The sequence below is a fragment of the Lontra canadensis genome, unplaced genomic scaffold (assembly GCF_010015895.1).
Source record: "Lontra canadensis isolate GAN:19392208 unplaced genomic scaffold, GSC_riverotter_1.0 scaffold19, whole genome shotgun sequence".
Lineage (NCBI taxonomy): Eukaryota > Metazoa > Chordata > Mammalia > Carnivora > Mustelidae > Lontra > Lontra canadensis.
In genome coordinates, this window is record NW_022631013.1 from 1,548,009 (window position 1) to 1,572,685 (window position 24,677).

A 24,677-nucleotide genomic window follows, 5' to 3' on the forward strand; every position below is an offset into this window, starting at 1 on the left:
GAAAAATGAACTGGTTGGTTTACGAGCTAGAATAAAAAGGAAATTAGAGAGTCCTCTAATTCAAGGGCTAGTAGTGTAGAAACGACTACTCCTCATACTTAAACTGTAAAATATGTAATTAAGGAAGAGTTTTGAACAACAAAGTCTGATTAAAACTCTGCCTTGCAGTTGAAACTAAATTAAGGATATAGCAATAGCATTAAAAGCTAGTAAAAGCTCTGAGTAGATTTATCATGTGTACTCATTTCCTGTTGCTTCTGTGACAAATTACTACAAACTTGATGGCTTAAAATAATACAGATTTACTTTTCTAGTTCTTATAGTCTTAAAAGGCTCTTTCTAGGCTAGAATCAAAGTGTTGGCAGGACTGTGTTCCCTTCTAGAGGCCCAAGGGGATAATCCATTTTCTTACCTTCTCAGCTTCTAAGGCTGCCCACATTCCTTGGCTCCTGGCCGCCTTCCACTTTCAAAGCTAGCCATAGCTGGTCAAGTCTTTCTCATATTGCATGAGTTTCCATCAAACTTCCAGAGCTTCCTGACTGACCTATTTTAGACAAAAAGTATAAGGAATAAATATGTTTGTTATGACTAGGGAGTTATTTGTTACTGCAGCATAAATCAGCCTATCCTGACTGATATAGACTACAAAAACTATTTTTTAAAACACTTTGTAAAAGTTTTATCCTGATATTTCTTTAAATATCTCCTAAGCTATATCAATAGGAATTCTTGCATAGGATTTCTATTTATACATGCTTTTAGGAATACACCTATTGGAGAAAACAAGCTATATCTTCCCTATTGCCTTCTTCATTTATATCAATTTTAATACATATTTAACAGAGATAAAGAGGTGGAGAATTTATAAGAAAATCAGATTCATTATGTCTGGGGTAGCTCTGTCCTTCATTCCATCAGTCAGGATTTCTTGAACATGGATTACTGGCTGTATTTAATTATGAAACAGAAGTTTAAGGCCTGGGTCTGTCAAATGAGAACTTTCTGAAGGCTGAGGTAGGAGGAATGAAAACCCCATCAAGCAGCTCCAGGATTGGGTCACAGAGTCAGGACTAACTATGTTATCCACAGACGGAACTAAGGGAACTAAACGGTAAATCCCAAATTATCAAAAATCACAGAAATGAAATCTATTATCATGGTGAAATCAAAAACAGTGGGGGAAAGTTATAAAGCGTAGGTAATTGCACAATTGCAGCTAAGTAAAAATGCTGAATCAGTGTAGCAACAAGATCAGAAGGTACAGGATTCTTGTCATGAACAGAACAGAGGCAATGGGACTCTATGATCATGTGCTAGGCACCTGGTTCACAGGTGGGCTGGTCCAGGTTTCAGACAGATGGTATCCAACCTCTAGATGTCACCGATATAACTACGCTGCTCTCTAGTATAACGCTCTCCAGTGATTGCTTCAGAGTCTCAAATAATATCCTGGTACTTCTGTGATTTCACTGGAAAAGACTGGTCTTCATCTCAAATGAAAAATGGATCAGAGAAACAAAAAGAAGTAGAGGACTGTCACAAAGAAGAAGGAGGAGGAGTTAGAAGAGGGAAAGCAAAAGGAAGGGGAGATGGATAAGGAAATGAAATGAGTGTTTAAAAAAGAACTGAAAGGAAAGAAATGCTTCATTAGTTCTGGAACTCTAAAGAACAAATTAGGGACACTGCCGAGAGAGCCAAAGGAAGGGACCCAAAAAGGGGCCAAAGCACTTGGAAATGAACAGCGTGCAAGATTTTTGGCGACGCAGGCAGTAAGATCTGGCCTGGGAATAGGAAGACTGTAGGTAGTCGCATCAGGGTATCCAGAGCAGAGAAAGCTCAGTAAGGAATATCTGCCAGCTAAGCCAGGGCCCAGTTTGTCATTCGGCTCCTGTTTTTTCACAGCCAAGAGAATCTCTGCATCACCCCGAGCAGTCAGTCATGTGCCCCTTCCCATACATGGGAAGAGCTTCATTACATCCCGACACAAAAAAGTAGCCAAAGTTCTGAAGAAAACATAAGATGCCAAAGGTGCCCAATCGATCTCTCCTTGAGAAAGGGAAGATTTTTAAAAATAAGAACAATTCATCTTGTGCTTATTCTGAGTAGGAATTTAAAATGTCTTGGTTTCCACTCAATAGTTGGCCTCATCACTGAAGACTACAGCCACCTTAGAACTATACCTGAGGATTTATTCCAAAGCTGGCATAAAACACCTAATTCCAAACCAATCCCATCTGAACTAAAACTCATTCGAGTCCATAAACTGAAGAGATGCAAACGCAAAGTTGGCTCTCCTTGAACATTTTCAAAGACAACAGCAGAACACAGTGACTGATGACTTTAACCCAAGCAAACCTGTCATGATGTTGGTGACACTGCTTTCAGGGGCTTTCTGATGGTATCTCTCATTTGAGATATTTTATTTTTCTCAGTTGATTTTCTTCTGTTTCATAAAATATTTTAGCATGAAAAGCCCTCAAGGCATGAAGATATATTCTTGGGGCCTTAAAGCTTAGAATCGGCCCCTCCCAATGACTTGATAAATCTTTAAACAGCTACTATGTTTTGTCATGAGGGCATCATCACATGCCCCCTGTTCATTTTTTACTTGATTTGGTTTGTGCAGCGTGAGGAGAATGGGAGTCAAAAGATGTGCCAGGTATGCTGTCTGGGAGCTAGACTCATCACAATGAGCCTAAGTTCTGCACCTGCAAAAAAAGGTATATAACACCAATTCTACCCCCTTCCCTGAGTTTTTAGGGAACACAACGATTATCACAAATTAAGCGCTCTGAAAAGAGGAAAAAAAAATCATGGAAATATTAACACATGTGTTATTATTGGTATTACCATTTTTCTCTTTAATTATACTTTACGGGACCAAAGCTCTAATGTAAGGGCTCATAAAAGGTCTGGTGCACATTCAGGTGAGTTCTTGTGTACCTGGAAGCCTCACAGGCATCACAGAGGACTTACTGCTGTCCAGAGAACTAAGACCTTTAAGACACTAAGAAACTCAGTTATTCATGAGCACTGAGGCAGAAGAGAGTGGTTGGAGAGGGGAAAGCTAATTTAGTGGCAATAACAGGGAGAAAGCAGGAAGTTAATCTAATCATCAAGGAATGCTTCTCAGACTTGAACGTACTCCACACATCACCTAAGATCACATTAAAATATAGATTCTAATTCAGCAGGATTGAATCTGCATTTCTAACAAGTTTTCAGAGGATGCCTACACTACTGAGCCATGAACCGTATGCTGAGAAAGAGAGAGAAGAATGCACAACGAGTTTGGGTGACCAAGAAATCCCAAACAGTAAGCCACAAGTTATCAACATACATAATTTTCAGAGCCTGTTACTTACACCTTCCCAAAGAGATATTCAGTCTTAAAGAACCATGCTATCCCTACATTCCTTCATAAACTGTACCTTATATCCAAATGATTTGCTATTATGATGACTCAAGACACCAAATTGCTAAATCAGTGAAAAAAGATGTGGAGTTACATCTGTGCACAGGAGATTATGCATAAATCACAAACTATCACATTTATATGTGTACTGTGGCCTGAGGGTAAATGTTACTAATGGGTGTGCCTTATACCGAGCATTACTTACTTCTTCAACCAATGTTTATTGACTTCTGTGTACCCAACATTGTGCTAGGGGCTGGCATTGCAGGAGTGGAAAGAAGATATATATCTGCCATCACAAAGATTACAAAACAGCAGGCTTTGGAGGTATGTGGAGAAGAAGGTAAGTCATAATGAAACATTAGCAATACTATTATGGGGGAAAAACAAGGAGCTGAGCCAGTGGCAGGGGGTACCCACTTTAAACAGGGTGGTCAGAAAATTTCCTTCTGAGGAGATAATAGTGCCAGAGAACAAAATTTGTTTACTACTTTCCATTCAAGTGAAGGTTTCAGACCTTGGTGTTGTTTTAGAGAGAAAATGACTTCCTCACCACCCATTCTCCCCTTGAGCCTTTGGAGAAAGGAGGTCGGAACAGTGAAGCTTCCTCCACTAGGAAATCTGATACTAAATGACCTCTCTCTGATACAAAGGTGAAACTGTTTGATAAAGTTACTAACAATAAAAAGTCTCCTCAAAATAGATTTGCCCAAAATGATTCTCTATGTATTGATTTGATTTTCTAGCAGGAATCATAAATTGTGTGCCAAGTAGTGTCGAATAATCTTTAATTTAATTGTATTGGGAGGAAATGACTGAATTGACTGATGATGGAAAGAACTCCCTTGGCCCCCATTCATCCAGGCAACAAATATTTATTGAGCATCTACTATGTGTGAGAGAGTATGCCAAGTATGTAGAACACGCAGGAAAAAATTGATGAGCCCTTCTCCCAAGAGGCATGTACCCTAGTGGAAAAAACTGGTCTGCTCATTATTTATTTCATCAATTCAACAAATATTTAGTAAGCACCTGTTACACACCAGACTTGATTCTAGACCATAAAATACAGCAGTGACTGAGACTGTCCAAGTCCCTGTGTCATGGCATTTACTTGTTAATCAAGGTATACACATATAGGAAAGAAATAAATGAACTAGAAATTCAGATTCCGAAAATATAAGAAAAGTGCCATGATGAAAATAAAAAAAAAGAACGATGTGATGGTGAATGCGGATGGAGTTGCCACTTTACACCAAGTGCGAAGGAAAGATATCCCTGAATAGGTAACAACTGAGCTGATGCCCAATGAAGAATGAAGTCAATCCCAAATCCTAGGGTGGTACATTCTAGATATCAGGTGGATAGGAGGGCAAATGAAAGAAGGAAGGATATCAAGTGGGAGAAACAGTGTATGCAATGACACGAACATATAAAACAACAAGAAATGTTCTGGGAACCATCAGTTGGAATTGACAGCCAACTATGGAATAGTGAGCCTTGCCTATCAGGCAAAGAGGTTATATGGTTGGTGCTGTGGAGCTCCTGAACCAAGAGTTTCACAGTGGCCCTCTTTCTTGCCTTGTCAACCTGTCCGCTGGTTTTCTGAGATGGCTCTAGGTAGGCTGGTCAATTCCTCATGCTAATCTTCCCTACTATCATGTATGCTTTCTTCCCTACTATCATGTCATATATATATCTTCAAATTAGTACTTCTGCACTAAGTGTGACTATCTGGCTTCTACGTGTATTTTCTCCATTAGATTGTGAGTTCCTTGAGGTTAGGGACAATACCCATTTAATTCTGCATTCCCAATACCTGAAACAACATTTGGTACATAATATAAGCTCAGCAAATTTTAATGGGAGGTAGGTAGATAAATAAATGGGTGCTTGAAAATTCATAAAATTTTTAAATATTTCCAAGACCAAAATCAAGATGTCGGCACTGTAGCATGAGCACATAGCATCTAGATGAGGTGCATAGCAGTTGTGTGTCTGGTATTTTCCCGGGAGTTTCTGGTATTTTTTTAATTCCACGGGTTTAGGATGAATTGCTCAGCTCCACCGAGCCTTGTGATGCTGCCGACATTTAGAGCTTTCTCACTAGTTTTTGACCAATCTCACAGTTGGTTTTCTCGAGCCTGACCACCAGCTCCCTCTAGAGGAAAGCCAGGAATTGTATTTAGCTTTAATCATCATGCCTATTTTGATCTTTTACAGAAGCTGATCAGAGTGTGTCTGGCAACAACTTAATGACGGGTTTGATTGCATGTACCATTCTTCAGGAGGGAATCATTTTGCAGTCTGTAATACATCAGTGTGATACATACAGATTACCATTCATCTCTCAGAGTGCCCCTCTCCTGCAGATTATTCAGATACGCAGGAGAGGCAGAGGCAGAGAGGGAGGAGAAAAGCAGAGACAATCAAGGATGGAGGAAGAAAGAGATGGACAGAGGGAAGAGCAGAGGACAAAAGAGATTTCCTTGTCCAGAAGCCATATTTATGTTCACATGTTCATATTTAGAAATGACTGTCCATGACAGTATTCTATAACCTGTATGTGGCAAGGTTTCCAGATCACAGGTCTGAGGAATAAACCCACAGCAAATCTAGATATGCCATGTTGGCTACATCTGGAGAGACCAGCAAAGATGGCACAGTGAACTTTAGAGAGGTGGCAGCACTTGAAGAAGAGGACAATAGTTCCTGAAGTTCAGATTCCAAATTAGTCTTGAGAAATGGCTATCCTTATCTCTGATAGGAACTGGATGGAAGAAGTCAAGATAGGAAAGAAATACACTCTCAGGAGAGAAATAATTGGGTACCAACCTATTTGTGGAATATCAGTTGGAGGTTGAAAGCAAGGAAAGATTTGGTGTGCGACCCTGAGCAGTATTTAACAAAACTGTCTTTGTGTTTCCGCCCAGCCTCCAGAAACTGATGATGGGTTCCCAGGGAAATAAAAGGCTGAATAACATGGAAAAATGGTGTAATACGTGCAACTTAGAAAGATGAGAGGTCAAAGCCATTCTGCTTGTAGCTTAATAGCTTGGTTTAACATTGGAGAAAAGGAGTATCTGCTTCATCAGGTAAAAAACAATGTGAGGTTAAGAGAGACATGTAGGCGATGGTCAATAAAATTTCATTTTCTTCTTCCCTCCTTCCCTGCCTCATCACCATCTAGAGGCAGAAGTAAACCCACACACACACACACCACCTCAGGAACAAGACCCTGAAATGAGCAACTACTGCATCTTTGGCCTCAAGGACACAAACCCAACCAGTGGTGACCTCTTCTTGATTGCTTTTCTGAAATACAATTTATTTTGGCCAACTGATTATATGAATGAAAGAAATAATGAATACGTGAATTTGTGAATTTCTGTCTGTTCAAATCTGTACTTGATACTCCAAGACATCTTATTCATTTCATCCTCAGCATACCTCCAGAGAGGAATTCTTTTTTCCTTTTATAGACGAGGAAACTGATGCTTGTAGAAATAAGTAGCTTGCTTAGGATCATAACATGGGAACAACAGAGTTGAGATTTAAAACCAGATGATATGATTTTAAGTCCATTTTCTTTTCTGATACAATAAAGCCTCCAAGTTACAGCTTATTTCCCTCGGTCACAGCATCAATCCTACTCGTTAAAATATAAATTGGTTTGCAAGAGATGTAAGGCACTATTGGATAGGTAAACTGAGACCCATTCCCAAAGACCAAACTACTCACTGTCTCAGATTCTTTGAAGCCAGGAATGGCCAGATGCCTGAGTTTTAGCCAAATAATTTGTGTAAGATGAAGTTTGCTAGAGTATCTGGAAAGTTTTGCTGTAGGATAAAAGAAGCATACATCTCTAGCACTACACCTGCCCTTCTACTTTCTACATGAATATAGGCTTGATGTCTGGAGCAGCAGCAACCATTTTGTGATGATCAGGAAAAGGTAAAGAAAATCACAGAGATGCTGCCCTTGACATCAAGCTGCATGAACAAGAGTAGCCAACTACATTCTGACTCCTTGATGGATGAGAAAAACAAAGTATTTTTTTTAAACACTATTAGACCTTATTCTTGTAATCCAGGTAAAAAACAACAATGACAAAAAAACAACCAATGGATGCAGAAGAATATCTAAAACACTGTCTCTAAAGTATCCAGATTAGTGAGATAACAGAAAAACAACTTTAATTTTATAATAATAAATATCTATCCTTACATGAAAAGCACATTTTCAAGGTTATAATTTCCTGCTCCGAAAAAAAAAAAAAAATCAAACATCATCCATGTTTAAGTGATCCTTAACTCTGATGTATGAAGGACAAAAGAAAATGTTATGAAAATGGAATTGAGACAATGAAGACAGTTACTCTGATTTTTCTGAACAGCATCTAACACATAGTTGATGCTCAATATGGCTGAGTGCTTAAAATTATGTATCTTATTAGCAACCCATCTCAGTACTATCATTTGGGAAAGTTCTTTCTCTCACAAATCAATATTATGAAGAATCAGGCAGCAGGTGGAGGATGTAAAAATGAATCATTTTTCAATAACTTCTTTCAGTATGGAAGGCTTCAAATGTCTAGACATATTTTGCTATTGAATCCCACACTGATATTTAAGGGGTTGTTTCTCCCCATCGCATACAAAATTACCCTAATTAGAGCAAAGCATTTTGGTCACACACTGTCTCTCCTGAGCAGAGAGTGAAGTCCGTCTGGGCTCCTTCCTACAGCTCCAGCCAGGACAGCCAATACCCACCTCAGTCATCAGGGATGGGCTAAGCAATAAGGTGCTTTCTCTCCAGTTTGATGACAGACATAGTAAGTTCTTTTATTCTTGGCACTGAGTGGAAAGTTGTCAATTTCTCACATGGCATTTCATTAAAAGTTTAATCTATTACTTAGTAATAAAAATGCGGAGACTAACAGGTAACAAAGCTTTGACTTAAAAATTAATATTTAGGGGAGACAAGAATTTGAAAGCACTTTCATGTTCTCCTGGTTTCCTGATCACTCGCAGATTATCAGGTGTCCCTCATCTGCAGACTTACATTCATGTGTCTTGTGCGAGAAATTTTCAGAAAGATAAACCCAGCAGGAGAAGAAAGCTCAGATGCATAATCATAACAGGGACACACCCGGATCTGAGAGGAGAAAAGGGAACAAAGAAAGAACAAAGGGCACCAGAAGACCAAGTGGCCTGAATGGGGACAATCACCTGGGTAGGACCAATAATACTGGCTCAGATCAAATGAGTTCTGAAAATTATTTTAAAGTGTTTGATAGAGTTCATGAGAATATTCCCCAATATGCAAGCTCATTATTCTGATATGTGCCAGAAGATAATGTTCACCAACAAAAAGGGAGGAATTCGACCTTAAAATTTCTAACAGGTCACAACATCGCTATTTGCACATCTGCTCCTGGTATCACGTCGCTGCTCTCCAACTTACTTCATTTAACTTCCTCTTGGTCCATACTTGCAATTACTTCAAGTAACGATAGAACAGTACTCTGGGTTGTTTGTAGGTGAACGGGCAGTCTTACCTTTCCCATGTTGCCTCATGGAATTAGGCAATTAGATACTCTGATTTGCCCAAACAGTAACCCACGGCTCACCTACTCCTTCCCCAACCAAATCACTGCTTACTCTCTTTGGAGACAGTATTATTTTAAGGACTCTGCTGGCCAACATGGTGGCATCTGCTTGTGCAACCGCATTTCAATCCGGGTTAGTCCATACTGGAATAATGGGAAGTGTTCAGGACTCAGTATCAGTATCATGGATCTAAATCCTAGCTCTGAAATTACCAGGTGTTTGAGTACTGGGAAAGTACTTCACCTCCTGGAACCTCAGACTCCCTTTTAAAACTGAGGTCTTGAGGGGCGCCTGGGTGGCTCAGTGGGTTAAAGCCTCTGCCTTAAAGGCTCAGGTCATGATCCCAGGGTCCTGGGATGGAGCCCCGGCATCGGGCTCTCTGCTCGGCAGGGAGCCTGCTTCCTCCTCTCTCTCTGCCTGCCTTTCTGCCTACTTGTGATCTCTGTCTGTCAAATAAATAAATAAAATCTTTAAAACTGAGGTCTTGATACCTAACTCACAGAACTGCTGAAAGGTAGAATGGGATGGTTGGTGGGAAAGTGTCTGGCTGATAGTGGGGTCCAAAATAACCTTTCACTGGATCTGAACTGTTTACGGAAAGCAAAAAACAGGAACCCAGTAACTTCCTGGCACCCAGACACTAAGTGTGCCATGTACGAGAATATAGATTATTTTATGTTTATATATGCATTGCTACCAAAAAAAATATATCCACCTCACATATTGCACACATCCACCTAATAGCAATGGAATGAGTGACAGATAGCAGTGACCTTCTCAGAGGAAATCACAGATTTTCAAAACAAGCACTTTTTAAAATTACATAAGTATGCAGTATGAATCAGAAAAGCATGAGGCTATGTTTGCTTGTTTGATCAACATTTCATTTCCTGTAGTTTCCATCTTTTTACTGCTGGCCTGCTATCTCCCTCAATAAGAGAAGGCTACTGGGATGTTTGTTATAATCGTCTGGTTAAGGTTCTTTGGCAGATCACATGTTTTACTTAATTAAATAATGTCCCAATTAATTGATTTGTTTGTAGACATTCTTAATTTAGTAAACGCTGAGCAGAATGCTAAAAATACCATTATATTTCTGACAGAGGCACCACTAAAGTCTGATAATTGATAGCTTTGCTGTTTTTTCTGATGGCCTGAAAAGCTTTTAAAGCTAAATTCTGTAATCATGTTCATCTTTGGAAATTAGTTTTGTGAAACCACACATTTAGTTCTTGCTGAGAAATCTCATTTTAGTCATTTTAACATAATTTATAATGCATAAACTAAATTAGCTTTTGTAGCTAAGCCAGCACATTTTTCTTTAATTTTTATCTCATCCTAATATATTTTTGACCTTGAAAACTGTAATGTCTGTTGGATATTGAAGCCTCTGAACAAAGAAAATCATTTCCATTCCATCACTATGGTTACACTTTCTTTGCTCTCCAGCACTGAACAGCGCTGAAAGTGTTGAATCTGGATTCCTCAGGAGGGCAAGGGGAACTTCACGTAATATCATTTAGTCCTGATTAAATAAACACATATACATAATGGAACCCAGGAAAGTAGCAAATTGCTTCACTCTGTTTACACTGCATACCATATGACTAATGGTAAGGGCAATATATCACCTGGTGTTAGTAGCTTCAGGCTCTGTTGTGTGTGGTTTCTCCCCAGGCAGTCGTACATACATATTCGTCTCAGAAACACAGTCAAAATGCCAAGCAGCTCCTAACACCTTCAGTCCTCCTGAAGTCAAAGCGGTTTCACCCCTTCCGAACAACAGAGAACTTCGAGTGTGACTCATACTGTTTCCTGTCCACCAGAGACGCATTTCCAATGTGCTGGCGGCATGTCTCTCACCATCCTAAAATGGCTTTGGCTGCCCTACAAAAGCAAGAGAAGGAAATGGTCATTCAAACAAATGCTTTCTTGCTGCCTGTGACAGAAAGAAAAAAAAATTCCCTTTTTATGGAGGGCACCATTTGGTAAAATGCTGCTTGAATTTCTTTTATTACAAGGCTGGTTCATCATGTTAACAATAGGTTTTCTGTTTTTTCTTCTTAGGAGTTGATGGATCAAAGGCGTCTTGCAGAGAACTGTTGGCAATAGTCAGTATCTTCAAGTGGCCATAAGGGCTCAAAGAATATATCCAATCACTGTTGTGGCAAATTAAATCCATATATGCTGAAACAGAATGTCTCCTTCCTAAAATTCATATGTGAACAGATTTCCGGCTACCTTGATTGGGTTGTGCAAAGGCAATGCAGAGCTATTAATTTCAGCAGCAAATGATTTTTAGAAGTGAGAAGTGAGAAGGGAGGAAACACTTGGCGATATGCTGGAGCTCAGGTAGAAATGAAATCTGCATCTGTAATAGCTTCTGGGTACAGGGACCACCGTAATCACCTGTGGCCCAGCATAGGGCTTGCCCATACTGAACATGCAATAGAATTTAGCAGCGTGGAAGAATGGGTAGATGGATGACTGGTTCACTGTTTTATAAGGTCTTAAGATTCTTTGATGACAGGACATAGCACCCGGACCCTTACTTGCACTAACTGTAAACATAATTACTAAATAATTTATTGGAAGTCTCTTAGCAGGATTATCAAGTTTTCGTAACTTAGTTTTGGTGTGTAAAAGACCCAAAAAGTTTAAAAACAAGGCTCACAAACACTTTGCCTATTTTAATAGCTTCAAATGTTTTCCTATAAGGCTCCAGGGTCGATTCTGTACATGGGCTGTAACGTGTATATTTTTAGAGCAAATGTAGCGGGGACTGTCCAAGTTCAGGAGGTACTGCCATCATATAGCATGCTGTGTCAGAGGCAGAAATCACAAACCAGCAGTGGCAAGCAGAATAATAATCCTCCAGAGATGTCCCCACCCTAATTCCCAGTATGTTATGTTACATCACAAGGGAAATTAAGGTCGCAGCTGGAATGAAGATTGCTCATCAACTGACTTGAAAATAGATGATCCAGGTGGGCCCAATGTAATCACAAGGGTTCTTACAAGCAGTCAAAGGAGACAGAAGGGGAAGTCAAAGAGATGGGAGGCGAGAAGGGCTCCACCTACCATTGCCCACTTGGAAGAAGGAGGCAGAAGGGGCCAAGACCTAAGGAGTGTGAGCAGTCTGGAGATGCTTAAAAGGTAAGGGAGTGAATTCTTCCCTCCAGCCTTCAGAAAGGAGCAGTGCCCTACAGACGCTTTGATTTTAGCCCTGTGAGACTCATGCTAGACTTCTGACCTACAGAACTATAAGATAATATGCTGGTGGGTTTTGAAGCCACTACATCTGTGATATATATATATATATTTTTTACAGCAGCAAATAAGAAACTAATGACCAAATTCCCAAAGCATAAAATAATTGCTTCTTTTCTTCCAGATTTTCTTCACCCAAAGTTTTGTATACAGATCAACCAAACCCTCAATGATTTGTCCAGGTTCAGGTGATTTTTGCTTTGTTGAAATATTTGCATGTTTCATATATGATTCAGGACAACCTCATTCTGAAAGCATTTTGTTAATGTACCATCCTTCATTCAAAACTATCAACTCTCTTTGAATATTATATTTAAAAATAAAATCTAAATCGATTTTGATTTTGTAGAAGGTGACACTGGAAGAGAGGCAGCTTGCCCCTCAGACCACAGTAAAAAGTTTGAGGTCTTCAAATGCCAGATAATATTCAAGGAAGATGGCCATACATTCTGCTATCAAAGTAGTAATTACTTTACTTTCCTTCTTCCTGTTCATTCTTGTATACTCAAAAGAATACACTTCACACTGATCCCCTCAGATGTGGAACACACCAGAATTTACACCATGTTTGTTTGTTTTTTTTTAAAGATTTTATTTATTTATTTGACAGACAGAGATCACAAGTAGGCAAAGAGGCAGGCAGAGAGAGAGGAAGGGAAGCCGACTCCCCGCTGAGCAGAGAGCCTGATTCGGGGCTCCATCCCAGAACCCTGGGATCATGACCTGAGCAGAAGGCAGAGGCTTTAACCCACTGAGCCACCCAGGTGCCCCTACACCATGTTTTGAAGGGAACACACTCAACAGTGAAGCCATGTGGTCTCAAGGTCAGTGTTAAAGAGTCTGACGGGACATGACAGTGGCTAGAAAAATGCAAGGTGTCTGAGTTGTAGCATGGATCCTTCATAGGCAGGCATTATTCTAAGCTGCTTATCACAGTTTATGGGTAAGTATCAAGAGGTGCATAATCTAGACAGCAGATTATTAAGCGGACGGTGAGAACAAAGCAAATGTCAATCCCAGCTTCGCTGCCCAGTACCGTGGGCCGTTTTCGGGTAACCTCTCTCTATTTTTTTACGACCTCTCCCTGTTTTCTTGCAACCTTCCTCTGTTTCAACAGCTCAATCAAAATGCTTCTGTATCTTGCAGGGACACTCTATTCCCTTTACTTCCCATTTGTTTCCCTTAATGGAGTTTTGATTTTTTGATCTATCTCTTCTGCTTTTTTCCTTTCTAAGTTCAGAAAGCTTGGGTATCTGATTTCCCTCTCCTTTTTCTCTCTTAGCTTTTCAATCTGGTTTTTAAATGTCACTTTTAGTCAAGGTTTTTTTCCATTTTTATATTGGGCTTGTTTTATGTCCCCTTCTCTTGAGAGGAAAGTTCTTTAAAAATTCACTTTGTAACTGTTGTTGTTGTTGTTGTTTTTAATAACAAAACTTTGTATCTCAGCAGAAGAAGTGATAATAAAACCTCCAGAGGCAAATTTGCTCCCTCTTTCTGCATCTTTTCATCGAATGCTACCTCACTTTATGATAAACTTCAGGGAGGAAAGATAAGAAGATGAATAAGGCCATTATTACCCTCAAGAAATTCACCCACCAGTAAAGAAGAAAACAACTCTATTACAGAAAATAACTCAAGGAATGTGATGACTGACTCCCAAAGGACCTGACGCACAGCACTCTAGGATGTCCTTCCTTTCTTACCATCATTCCTGAATACTCACAATAGTGCATCTAAGCCCAAACCCCCTCAACCCAAGCAAGAGAAAGCTAACTAAGCAGGCATCCATCCCACTAAGCTTCAAATACCTCCTTTAAACTGTTAAGGACAGTTTCCTTTGATGGCTAGGATATAATTTTTTCATTGTCTTATTGGTGCCCATTTGGATTCCTTCAGTTTGGGGCATTAATAGAGCAGCAATGAATATGTGTATAAAAGTCTTTTGTGGACATATGTTTTCATTTGTCTTGATTAAATACTTAGAAGTGGAATTCTTTGGTTATAAGGTCAAGGCACGTTTCAATTTACAAGAAACGGTCAGTTTCCAAATCGGTTGTACCATTTCGTACTCCTGCCAGCAATGGAAGAGAATTCTAATTGCGTAACATCCTAGCCAACATTTAGTGTTGTCAGCCTTTTTAAATTTAAGCCATTTCAGAAGTATAATGATATTTTCATACAAATTTGCATTCCCGATGACTAATAATGTGTAATTTTTCAAGTGTTTATTGGCCATTTATATATTTTCCTCATGTCAAAAATCATACTGATTTTATAAGTTTTGTCTATTTCTAAACTCTCTATTCTGTTTCATAAACCTGAAAGATCTAGGGGGTGCCTGAGTGGCTCAGTCATTGAGCCTCTGCCTTTGGCTCAGGTCATGATCCCCGGACCCTGGGATCGAGTCCCACATCGGGCTCCCTGCTCTGTGGGAAGCCTGTTTGTCCCTCTCCGACTCCCCCTGCTTGTGTTCCCTCTCTTGCTGTATGTCCCTGTCAAATAAATAAATAAAATCTCAAAAAAAAAAAAGAAATAAAAATATATATAAACATTAAAGATCTATTGTTAGCCACCATCACACTTTCTTCATTAGTTTAACTTCATGATGGGTTCTGAAATCAGGTAGTATATACCTTTTCACTTGTTTCTCCTCTTTAAGATCCTTCTTTCCCCCTCCACCCTCCCTCCTTTCCTTTCTTTCCTTTTCTAGGTCCTTTGTATTTCCAAATAATCTTAGAATCAGCTTGCCAATTTTTAGAAGAAAAAAAGCATTGGGATTTTGAGATTACACTGAAAATCTCTAGGAAGAATTTAGGGAATTTTACATCTTACATTAAATTTACATTAACTTACTTAATCTTCCAATCCATGAATATAGTTTATTTATTCCCTTATGTAGATCTTCAGTTTTGCTCAGTAACTTTTTTAGTTTTCAGTCAGAAGTTCTTGCACATACTTACATCTAGTAACTGAATATTTTGATGCTGTTGCAAGCAGTAGGTTTTTAAATTCAATCTTCAAATTATGTATTGCTATTACATATAATGCAATTAATTTCTCTATATCAACCCTCTATTCTGTAGCCTTGCTAAAGTCAAATGTTGGTTCTAGGATCTTTTTTGATAAATCCCCCCAAATTTTTTATGTATACATTTATATTGCCATTTTTCCTTTTATATGTTTTTTAATTTTTGCTTTATTACACTAGCCATTACTTTGAGCACAAGGTTTAACAGAAGTAATAGGAGTAACCTTTTTTGTCTTGCTCCAGAATCAAAGGGAAAGCAATTAGTCCTTCACCATTAAATATTTTAGACTGAGAGACCCTCTACTATTCCGACATTGCTGAAAGTTTTTATCACAAATGGGTGTTGAATTTTGCTTTTTTCTGCATTTTAGAGAATCACACAATAGTTCTTCTTTAATCTGTTAATGTGATATATTGCTTTGATTTCATTAATTTTATTAAATTGATTTAAGTCACTGATTTAAAAATGTTGAAACAACCTTGCATTCATTTGTGAGATAAATCCCACTTTGTCATATATGCTATCCGACTATATATATCCAGATTTGATTTCTAATATTTTGTCAAAATTTCTGCATACACACACACACGTACACACACACACACACACACATATGTTAATGAATGATACTGGACTATGACATTAAAGCTATGTGTACCTCATAAAGTTGAGTGGCATTTCTAATTCCTTTTTCTGAACAAGTTTTTGTAAAACTGGAAATATTTCTTTCTTAAATGCAAGTTAAAGTTTTCCAGTTAAATAACTTGCATCTGGAATACAGGAAGGTTTTAAATTATATATTTACTTACTTAAATTCAACACAGTTGAACTGTTATTATTTTCTCATTTAATGGCATACAATATTTCCTTACTAATTTTTAATGTCCATAGCATCTGTAGTGATGGCCCCTTCTACATTTCTGATATTGGTAATTTCCAATTTCTATTTTCTTTTAAAATTTTTATCAGTGCAGGAGTGGTTTAGCCAGATAAGCATCCAACTCTTGATTTCAGCTCAGGTCATGATCTCAGGGTCAAAGGATCGAGCCTGGTTTCAGGTTCTACACTCAGTGGGGAATTCACTTGAAATTTTGTCCCTTCTCTCCCTTTGCCCCTCCCCCAGCTCTCTCTCTTTAAAATAAGAAAATAAACAAGAACATAAACATTCTAAAACAAATGAACAAAAAAAATGAATACAATTTTTATTACTAGCCAGGGGCAACTGTTCTCAATTAGGATTCCACAAAAGAATTAAGCCCTAATGCTCTAAAGCAACTGTTATATAAAAAGAAATACTTTTTTTCTGTTTATCTAAAATAGAATTGGCTATGCAACTTACTTAGAAGAAAAGAGAAAACGGTCCAATAATATTCTTTAAGTCTAATTCTCTTGCAGAACCCCAGTTGAGAAAAATAAATTCTCAATTTTAGTCTTTTAATCAATTTTTTGTTTCACTGATTTTTCTATTATCTGCTCATCTTCTGTTTCATTAATTTCTATTATTTTCTTTCTTCTGTGCACTTTGGGTATAGTTTCCTTTGCCTTTTTCTATCTAAGGTGCAAATACACATGGTTGATTTAAAAGCATTTTTCTCGGGCACCTGGATGGCCAGTCAGTTAAGCATCTGCCTTCGGCTTGGGTCATGATCCCCAGGATCACTGCTCAGCAGGGAGTCTGCTTTTCCTTCTCCCTCTGCTGCTTCCCCTACTTGTGCTCTTCTCTCTCTAATAAATAAAATCTTAGAAAACAAAACCCAAAACAAACACAAACTACTTTTCCCTTTAATATAAGATCTGCCATCATAACTTTCCATCTGAACGTTTTACTTGCACCTCACAAACTTTGATACTTTGTTTTTATTACCATTTAGTGAAGTATTTCTTAATTACCTTTGTAATTCTTTTTATTTGGTCAATATATTATTTATAAGTGTTTCTTATTCCAAATATTTAAGAACTGTGTATTTTGTTACTGATGTCTAACTTAATTCTTTATGGGCAGAAAATACACTCTATAAGATGTCAATAATGTTAAATTTATAAACACACTTTGATTGCCCAGCAAATAGTCTCCTTTGATAAATATTCCATGTACCCTTGAAAAGAATGTGTCCTACAATTGTTGAATAGTGTGCTATAATTATCTATTAGGTCAAGTTGGCTGATAGCAGTGTTTAAATCTCTATCTTTATAGCTTTCAGTCTATTTGTCAAATCAATTACTGAGAGCAGAAGTGTTAAAATGTCCAACTCTGATAATGGATATGTCTATTTTTGCCTTCAGTCCTATCACTTTTTGATTTATATGTTTTGAGGCTCTGTTATAGATGCACTCACATTTAAGACTGTTTTGTCTTCTTAATGAATGATAATTCATTATTTATATCCTTATTAAATCTTCCTCTTTATCTCTCGTAATACTCTTTTCCTTGAACTCTACGTTACCTATCCTTGACACAATTACTGCATCTTTACTATGGTCAATGATTTTTTTTCCCCCTCTTTTAACCCATCTACACCCTCATGTTTAAAATGCATCTCACATAATTTATTACAATGGCTGAAATAAAAAAATAGTGACAACATCTAATGCTGGCAAAGATGCAGAAAAACTGGATCACTCATACAATGTTAGTGAGATTATAAAATGATAAAGCTACTCTGGAAAAGAATTTGACTGTTTCTTATAAAACTAAACATGAAACTCCCATAGAACCCAGCAGTTGTACTGTTGGGCATTTTTCCCAGAGAAATGAAAACTTATGTCCATACAAAAAACCCTGTACACAAATGTTCACAGAAGACTTATTTGTAATAGCCAAAATGGAGAGATAATCCAGAGGTCCTTCAGCAGATGAACAGTGAAATAAACAATGACACATCCACATCATGGAATACTACTCAGTAATAAAAGGAACAAACGGTCAATACATGGAACAGCTTGAATGATTCTCCAGGGAATTAGGTGAATTGAGTGAGAAAAGCCAATCCCCAAAGACTGACGATTGCATACTTTCACTTATTATATTCTTGCAATGACAAAATCATAGGGAAAAGATTAGTGGTTGCTAGGGGTCGGGGATGGGAGCCTGGGAGGTGGGTATGGCCAAGAAAAAGAGCAACAAGTCTGCTAATTTCAAGCTCTGTGTTATTTCTGAGTTTGTTGCTATTGACTCACTTTTCTCCTGGTTAAGTGCCACATTTTCCTACTCCCTCACATGTCTTCAAACATATTATATATACTCAATTGTGGATTCAATGCTGTTATATAAGTCTCAATTTTAAGACTAATTAATTTTGTTTTGCTCTGGCAGGCACTTAATTTATTGAGAGATCAGCTTTATCTTATCAAGGCTTGGTTTTAAGCTTTTTAATGATGATTCTAGAGTAGCCCTTCTTCTAGAGCTAGGGTAACCTTACTCTTAAGATATACATTTTCTGAGATCTCAATCGAATGTCCAGGGTGTTCATGAGGCCCCTCCATGTTGCACGGTTGTAACTCCATCTTCCTCTCCTAAGCAACCTCCTCAATTTTGTTCAGTTCGTTATCCAATAGCTATTTTTGGCCTAATCTTCCTGAATCTTGATCTATGAGTCCTGTGACACAGCTTTCTAGTCACCCAAACCCTCCAAGGGACCCTGATGCAGCTTTCTGAAGCCATCTTATGTGTGTCTCTGTCTGTTCCTCAGTAACCTGACCTGTAAACTTCCTGCAACCTCAGCATCCAAACTCCATTCTCTCCTGCCTCCGACCAGTGAAACCACTACCTGAAAAAGAAACATACTTGAGAAAAAAAGAAAATTAGGCTCAACGTGTTTTCAATAGGGCTTCACTTACTTGTGCTGAAGTTTGAATGGTGGTCTCAGGCAGAAAGCTGTAGTGAAACATGGTGTCTTCCTGATCTCAAGTATCACAGCCCTGTGCTCTCTGTGGCCCAACATGAGAAAACAGTTTATTCATACACTTTGTCCAGCTTTCTAGTTCTTCGTAGCAGAAAGGTTCAGTCCCATGACCATTTTCCACGATGGCTGCTACTGCATCTACACTTAAAGATGATGTTTTATTTCATTCTCAGAATAACTCCATGAGATAAATACGCTTAAACCATTTCCTGGCTAAGAAGGAGGAGCAAACCTAGATAAGTTAAACACTTTCTGTTACTCTTTAAGCCCTTGAAGGGTAAAAGCAAATTTTATTCACTCTGTTCTTCATCACACTTTACTCGGTCCTTTGTACACAACAGATGCTCGATAAATAAACTAAGGTTTTGGTGGGTGCTATTTCCAACATTACACACATGAAAAACCTGTATCTCAAATTGGGAAAAGAGGAAGAAACAGAGCTTGGATTTGCAAACTACGCATCACAGGGCCCAAGTGACCCACATGTCTTTTTTAAATAAAGTTTTATTGGAACACGGCCATACTCATTCTTCTACATATTCTCTCTGGCTGCTCTCATGCTATGATGACTAACTTGAGTAGTTAGGCCTGCAAAGCCTAAAATATTTACTATCTGGTCTTGGGCATAAGTTTGCCAGCCCCTGATTTAGTGTATCTTACATGCCAGGCAATCTGCTCAGCACTGTTACATACTTTTCACCTCATTAAATTTCCCAGCCATGTTGTTGAAATAATAAATAATGCGATTATCCAGATGTGGACTCTGAGACCCAGAAAGGTAACTTGTCCCAGTTTTTATGGCTCGTGAGTGGCAGAGCATACATCTGAATTCTGATTTGTCAGATTCTGACACCTATGCTTTTTTTTTTTTTAACTTCTAACATTCTAGCAGTCAGAGAACCTTGATAAAAAATGGAAGATGCTAAACGGGAGGGCCCTTTTTGTGATTTGCATATCATCACATATGGGCAAGTGGGACTAAAGCTAAAGTAAGCCGAAGAGCTGGCTTTATATCCTATAATAAAAATAGTTAATATCATTACTATAAGAAGTGTTTCATGTTAACCCCTGTACTGATTACGAATTATGTGCATGTGGAGCGTGCAATACACAGGTTGTGTGTATGTAATATATATATATATATATCTGTATCACACAAATATATAGGTATATATATGTAAAAGATAAATGTGTGTGCATATATATAATTTGGTTTTCATATTCTATGAGGATGTCATTTTAGGAACAGAAAGAAATGCTGAGTAGGTTTATATTACAACATGGTAACTAGTAAATCAAGTGTTCAGCTTGGTTTTCCTAACTCACTAGCGCTCTGTGTATACCCACTTTGCATTCTTTCTCAACTCTCCCGTAGCTTTTCTGACCTCAAACACCATCCCAGGGCATGAGGAAGGAGAATGTCTCACAGGTCCTCTCTGGTCACACAAAGTACAAAGGCCCACTGGTCAACAGCTCTTGTGGGCTTCCTCGGCAATCTTCTAGCCCTCATTCCCAGCCTTGTCAAGATGTGATGCAGTGCTCCCCCCTTCTCTTTTTAAGTGCTTTAAGCTCTGAGCCATCATCATTTAATTATAGATTATCTTCTGATTTCCTATGTGGGCCGAGAATGAGAGTAGTCTGGGGGAAAATGGTAGTGACAATAAATGAGAAGGGAAGCATTTGTGAAAATCTTTTTCTTCTTTTCAAGAAGAGCTGTAATAGTGTTTTGTATCAACATGACTCCTGCCTTCAGCTGTAACAAAGTTAGAGAAAATGTTGGTGCTATAAATTGAGAGTTCAGGAGGTAACTCTATTGACCCAGTCTTTTCAATGGGATTGGTATTATAGGTTTCCCGCATAGAAACCAGTGCAGAAATATTTCTAAAGTAATTTCATCTTTGCCAGTAGCCCTTTCCTCCCTCCTTATGCCTCTTCTCTTTCCCAAGGTGTTCCTAAGTTCTTCAATCTCCTGGTGTCTTCTGTTCATGCTCACATTCCAAACCTCTGCAACTTCCTGTGGTGCCTGACATCAAATCACTCACAGGGCAGAGGTAGGGACATAACTTACCATTTGCCAAATTGGGTTTTCTTATAACTGGTTCAAAAGAAAGCTCTCTCATAATAGACCAATAAATGTTATACAGACACAGAGAATGTCAAATCTTCAGGACAACTAAAAGTCAGATGAAATAGAAGATGCCATGTCGACAGACCACTTTCTTGGAGGAGTTTTGTTCATGGAAAGATAAAGGGATACAGGTCACAGTTACCCTCATGGGTGCTCTCAGTAGGTTGTTATTTTTAGAGATGTTCCAAAGGTAAGAAATGGTAGGCAGCAAACATGTAAAAAAACCTGAATGCAAATGTGACATCTTCTACAACCAGCCAGAAAATTTGGGGTGCTTTAGGATTGTGCAGTCATTTCTCCAATAATAGACAGCACACTACATTCTATCCCAAAGGGAGTAGGATTTGGACAGCCAAAGGGAGACCAAGGAGTCGAAAAATCACAGCAAGGAGAAGCAAACCACTAAGTGGGACAACAATCCCACAGGGGCTAGGAAGCTGGCCACCATTTCAAATCCATCTTCACCAAAAGTTTTTAATTAAGTCTATTGAGAATTCTCTTCTTTTCATTGTGGGGATACATCCTTGATTTTCTAATAGCAGTTAACACGAGCAGTTGGGTTCATTTTAGAACAGATGGAACACACCAGTTCCATAAAGGGAGAGAAAACTCTCTTTCCAATTTAAGTCATCATGTAGAACCACGCCCTTTGGATTATGCCTATCCTCACTTTCTTCCAGCTTGACCATCTCCATAAATGTCATCTTTCCTGTCATCCAAACCTTAATTTTGCTTCCCCTTTGTCCTTCCTTTCCCGAAATCCAGCCCATTGGTGGATGCTGGCCTTACTGACAGCATCGGTAGCTGATCAGATTTACCTAGAGAAGCAGCAGCTGTCAAAGATGATTCCAACATCATCAGTTAATGGTCACTTGGCCACCATTTCTCTGCTTCCTGCCTGAAATGCCTGTGAAAGAGGCAGGGGAAAAGAATAAATGAGTTCACCAAGCACTTCTTCACTGCAGGTTACCTGGCTTAGGATGTTGGGTCTCAGCTGGACAAAAGGAAAGAAATGAGATCGGAATCTGAGACTTACATGAACTGGGCTTTGTCCTGACTAAAAAGGCCTAAAATGGAATGCAATGGAATCCTCTTAAAATGTTAACAGAGGACCAGAATGGAGCAAATTGGCAGAGCGTATTTAAGGTGGTGACTGAAAAAAAAGAATGCCTTCCCAGGCTTGTACTCCACTGAACTCAGACTTATAAACAGATTACACTGTTTTTGTAATTTAATGTACATAGCCAAGACCCAGGCCGAGGCTAGTGAGGAAAACATATCTTTTGGAATCACATATGTCCAGTTCCAAATCTCTGTCACTGGGTGAAGTGGATTACCACACATCTCTCTCTCTCTTTTTTTTAAAGATTTTATTTATGTTTAAAGAAAGAGAGAGAGAGAGAGAGAGAACAAGCAGGAGGGGAGAAGCAGGGAGAGGGAGAAGCAGGCATCTATAAAATCACTATAGCATCCACCTTCTACACAATCAGCCTGAGGATGACTTGGGATAACATATAGCCAGCGACTAGCATAATACTGGACACAATAAGCCCTCAACAAATCATTCTATTGTTATCTCATTTGATTACCTATAATGTCTGTTTCTTTCATTTCCATCAATTCAAATGCTATGGCTCTTCTTCAGGCTCCACCTCTTTATGAATCCGTCCCTAACTATATTTGAGAGCTTCGTTCAAGAATTTGAAAGTGACTGTCAGGAGGAAAAAAAAAAGTGGACATTCTGGATAGCTCTTATAGGGCAATTTTATACAGAAATAAAAAGAAACAGATTTTAGTTCAGTATCTGAAATAGGTTTCCAACAATTTAAGCTAATCAATAACAGATTAGAAACAGAGAACTCAATAGTTCAAGTAGGGATACTGCTGAATGCTGCCACCTAACAGCATGTATAAGCTTTGGTAGCTGATTGATGGAGGTTTAAATCCCAAGTCCATCATTTCCTGGCAGCAAGACCCAGGCCAAGTTGTGTTAACGTTTGAGTCTGTTCCTTCAGTGTGAAAACCGGTCTTAGTAATACCCATGGTGTTGGGGTTGTTCCAAAGATTAAGTGTTCTAAGAATCTCTACCACAAAAACAAAACACTGTTGTGGCCTCCCTGGGGACGGAGGTAACACAGATAAGGACTGAGAGCTGTTGGACTCATAAAGCCTCAGGAAGGTGGGGACGCATCACAGTGCCTGCCAGGACCACAGAAGATGGCAAGACAATGGTCAAAGCCCAGACCAGAAAAGGTATTTTGACACAACCTCTTAAAGACAAAAAGCTCTTCTCACGCTTGCCAAGATTTCATGATATCCTCAAATAGTAGCCCCCACTGCAGTAATAGCCCACCTCCAATATAGGATATGCAATAATATCCCACCTCCAATAATATCCCTGGAGAACAGGGGTGCTTTTCAGAAAGAAAGAGATGACATTATGCAAATGGAAGTGTGCTTCCTTTCCAGATGTACTAGATGTTATGAAAAGCTCCGGCTGATTCGGGAGCTCTGTACCAGTTATTTGGAATAACAGTGCTCTTTGCAACTTCTCGTATCAATATGTCAAAATAATAACCAATTTTATCAAAATCCTACATCTTTTTCCACCTTTACTGAGATATAATTGACATCCAGCATTGTGTAAGTTTGTGGTGTATGATGTGTTGATTTGATATGCTTCTATATTGCAAAATAATTACCACCATAGCGTTCACTAACACCTGCATCATGTCACCTAATTATCATTTCTTTTTTGTCGTGAGAATATTTAAGATCTACTATTTTAGCAACTTTCAAGTAAATAATAGAGTATTATCACCTATAATCACTACACTGTACCTTAGATTCCAGAACTTATTCATCATATAACTGGAAGTTTGTACTTTTTTGACCAACATCTCCCCTTTTCCCCCACCCCAGTCCCTGGTTTATACAATTCTAGTGTCTGTTTCTTTAAGTTTAGCTTTTTTTAAGCTTCCACATAGAAGTGATATCACACAGTATTTGTCTTTACCTCTCCAATTTATTTCATTTAGCATACTGCCTTCAAGGTCCATCCACATTCTCACAAATGGCAGAAGGTACTTCTTTCTCATGGTTACATAATATTTTCATATATTGGGCTGTTTCCCTATTTTGGCTATAATGAATAATGCTGCAGACAACCTGGAGTGCAGGTATCTCTTCTAAATCCTGTTTTCATTTCCGTTGGATGTATACCCAGAAGTGGAATTGCCGGATCACGCGGTAGGTCTCATTTTAATTTCTTGAGAAATGTCTCTACTGTTTTCCATAGTGGCCACACCAATTTACATCCTC

The 24,677-nt window shown here is 38.6% G+C and overlaps 1 long non-coding RNA gene across 1 annotated transcript in view; it reads right to left on the reverse strand.

The window, feature by feature from the left end:
* Positions 1–24,677, reverse strand: part of LOC116869280 — a 45,096-nt gene that overhangs the window by 12,321 nt on the left and 8,098 nt on the right. Inside the window, exons 2-5 of the long non-coding RNA XR_004383018.1 lie at positions 22,175–22,263; positions 19,164–19,366; positions 10,659–10,914; positions 413–544 (exon numbers count right to left, since the gene is read on the reverse strand). This is a non-coding gene — a long non-coding RNA (uncharacterized LOC116869280). The remainder of the gene's footprint in view (positions 1–412; positions 545–10,658; positions 10,915–19,163; positions 19,367–22,174; positions 22,264–24,677) is intronic.